Raw genomic sequence first — 3,891 nt, 5'->3', positions numbered from 1 at the left:
GCATTTCTCATGATGTACTCTGCATATAAGTTAAATAAGCAGGTTGACAATATACAGCCTTGACGTACTCCTTTTCCTATTTGGAACCAGTCTGTCGTTCCATGTCCAGTTCTAACTGTTGCTTCCTGACCTGCATACAGTTTTCTCAAGAGGCAGGTCAGGTGGTCTGGTATTCCCAACTCTTTCAGAATTTTCCACAGTTTGTTGTGATCCATGCAGTCAAAGGCTTTGGCATAGTCAATAAAGCAGAAATAGATATTTTTCTGGAACTCTCTTGCTTTTTCAATGATCCAGCAGATGTTGGCAATTTGATCGCTGGTTCTTCTGCCTTTTCTAAAACCAGCTTGAACATCTGGAAGTTCACGGTTCACATGTTGTTGAAGCCTGGCTTGGAGAATTGTGAGCATGACTTTACTAGCGTGTGAGATGAGTACAATTGTGCGATAGTTTGAGTATTCTTTGGCATTCCCTTTATTTGGGATTGGAATGAAAACTGACCTTTTCTAGTCCTGTGGCCACTGCTGAGTTTTCCAAATTTCCATGTTTAAGTCTAGATAAACATGGTCTGGCTACTCAATGGAGTATAGAAGAGAAAGAGGCAAGGAGACCTGAGATAGAGAAGGAGGTGGAGAAGCAAAGGGAAGCATGTAGTGATTCCAGGTCAATGGGCCTCCCTGGGGGCTCAGACAGTAAAGAATTCACCTGCAATACGGGAGACCTGGGTTCAGCCCCTGGGTTGGGAAGATCCCCTGGAGGAGGGCATGGCAACCCACTCCAGTATTCTTGCCTGGAGAATCCCATAGACAGAGGAGCCTAGAGGGCTGCAAGCCCATGGAGTTGCAGAGTCGGCCAGGACTGAGGGACTAAGCACAGCACAGCCTCTTTTCTCTGCTCCTCCTCACCAGAGGGGACACCCACATCCTTCCTCTCTGGTGTGCATCTCTGCTTTACCTGTCTTAATTTCTCTGTGTGCTCTCCCACTTGTTGTGCTATGTTTCTGAAAATAAACTTTGTATAATATCTGCACTTACAGTTTTGCCTCAGTGATAAATGCATTTTTCACTGGGGCAAAGATCCAGTGAAAACTAGCTTCTAGCCTCTAGCTTTCGTTGGTCTGATGGCTAGGATTCCTGGTTTTCATCCAGGCTTGGTTGTCATTCAGTCTTTAAGTTGTGTCCAACTCTTTACAATGTCATGGACCACAGCACACCAGGCTTCTCCGTCCTTCACTATCTCCCAGAGTTTGCTCAAACTTAGATCCATTGAGTCAGTGATGCCATCCAACTGTTGGAATAGTGTATAATTTCTTCGGTTCTGTCTTGCCTCAAGGAAGATTTGAAATGGTGAACCAGTGTGACAGCTCAGTTACACCTCAGAGTTTTAGTCAATAAACAAAGGATAGTACACTCTTGAGGCATGAGGGCAGGTGGACCCCAAAGGAGAGGTCTCAACCCATCTTGGCTCCCCATTTTTTATACATTTTTTCTCTTCCCCCATCCCGCCCACGCTATGCAAATTAGGGCTAGCCAGGAAGGGGGCATGTTTGTTCCATCTGAGGTTCTCACTCCGGTCTGTGGATTTTTCATTTGTTCCCTTTTCGAGGGCTTTTCTGCTTCTTTTAGACACCACCATTTTGGACTCCTTTTTCCTATTCTAACTACCTAACACAACCATCTCATCCTGTCACCCCCTTCTCCTCTTGCCCTCAGTCTTTCCCAGCATCAGGGTCATTTCCAATGAGTCGACCCTTCACATCAGGTGGCCAAAGTATTGGAGCTTCAGCTTTAGCATCAGTCCTTCCAATGATTATTCAGCATTGATTTCCTTCAGGATTGACTGGTTTGATCTCCTTGCTGTCCAAGGGATACTCAAGAGTCTACTCCAGCACCACAGTTTGAAAGCATCAACTCTGGCATTCAGCCTTCTTTAGAATCCAACTCTCACATCCCTATGTGACTACTGGAAAAACCATAGTTCCAATTATACGAACTTTTATCGGCAAAGTGATGTCTGTGCTTTTGAACATGCTGTCTAGGTTTGTCATGACTTTTCTTTCAAGGTGCAAGTGTCTGAATTTCTTGACTGCAGTCACTGTCCACAGTGGTATTCCTACCTCTTTAAGAATTTTCCTCAGTTTGTTGTGATCCACACAGACTTTAGTGTAGTCAATGAAGCAGATGTTTTTCTGGAATTCCCTTGCTTTTACTATGATCCATCAGATATTGCCAATTTGATCTCTGGTTCCTCTGCCTTTTCTAAGTCTAGAACTTCCATGTGGAAGTTCTTGGTTCACATACTGTTGAACTCTAGCTTGAAAGATTTTGAGCATTACCTTGCTAGCATGTGAAATTAGTGCAATCGTAGTTTGAGCATTCTTTGGCATCGCCTTTCTTTGGGATTGGAATGAAAACTGTCCTTTTCCAGTCCTGTGGCCACTGCTGAGTTTTCCAAATTTACTGACATTTTGAGTGCAGTGCTTTAACAGCATCATCTTTTCGGATTTGAAATAGCTCAGCTGGAATTCCATCATCTCCACTAGCTGCTTTGTTGCTCAGTTGTGTCTGACTCTTTGTGACCCTGTGGACTGTAACCCACTAGGCTCCTCTGTCCATGGGGATTCTCTAGGCAAGAATACTGGAGTGGGGATGTTCCCAACCAAGGGATCGAACCCAGGTATTCTGCATTGCAGGCGGATTCTTTACCAACTGAGCCACCAGGGAAGCCCTTGTTAATAGTAATGCTTCATAATGCCCACTTGACTTCACACTCCAGGTTGTCTGACTCTAGGTGATTGACCACACCATCATAGTTATCCAGGTCATGAAGACCTTTTTTGTACAGTTCTGTGAGTTCTTGCCACCTCTTCTTAATATTTTCTGCTTCTGCTAGGTCCTTGCTATTCCTGTCCTTTATTGCACATGTCTTTGCATGAAATGTTCCTTGGTATCTCTAGTTTTCTTGAAGAGAGCTCTAGCCCTTCCTATTCTACTATTTTCCTCTTTCTTTGCATTGTTCACTTGAGAAGGCTTTCTTATCTCTTTTGACTGTTCTCAGGAACTCTGCATTCAGTTGGGTATATATTTACTTTTCTCCTTTGCCTTTCACGTCTCTTCTTTTCTCAGCTATTTATGTTCTCAGATGAAGGCCTCTTCAGACGATCGTTTTGCCTTCTTGCATTTCTTTGGGATAGTTTTGGTACTGCCTCCTGTACTAGGTTATGAGCCTCCGTCCATAGTGCTTAAGGCATTCTGTCTACCAGATCTAATCCCTTGAATCTATTTATTACCTCCACTGAATAATGATAAAGGATTTGATTTAGGTCATACCTGAATGGCTTCTCCTCCTGCCCCCAATCCCTCCCAGCATCAGTCTTTTCCAGTGAGTCAACTCGTCGCATGAGGTGGCCAAAGTATTGCAGTTTCAGCTTTAGCATCAGTCCTTCCAATGAACACCCAGGATTGATCTCCTTTAGAATGGACTGGTTGGATCTCCTTGCAGTCCAAGGGACTCTCAAGAGTCTTCTCCAGCACCACAGTTCAAAAGCATCAATTCTTCGGCGATCAGCTTTCTTCACAGTCCAACTCTCACATCCATACATGACCACTGGAAAAATCATAGCCTTGACTAGACGGACCTTTGCTGGCAAAGTAACATCTCTGCTTTCTAATATACTATCTAGATTGGTCATAACTTTCCTTCCAAGGAGTAAGCGTCTTTTAATTTCATGGCTGCAATCAGCATCTGCAGTGATTTTGGAGCCCAAAAAATAAAGTCTGACACTGTTTCCCCATATATTTCCCATGAAGTGATGGGACCAGATGCCATGATCTTTGTTTTCTGAATGTTGAGCTTCAAGCCAACCTTTTCACTCTCTTCTTTGACTTTCATCAA

This window comes from Moschus berezovskii, chromosome 18 (assembly GCF_049115385.1).
Source record: "Moschus berezovskii isolate FMDL1 chromosome 18, NW_MosBer_1.0, whole genome shotgun sequence".
Taxonomy (NCBI): Eukaryota; Metazoa; Chordata; class Mammalia; order Artiodactyla; family Moschidae; genus Moschus; species Moschus berezovskii.
This window is presented reverse-complemented; position numbering follows the sequence as displayed.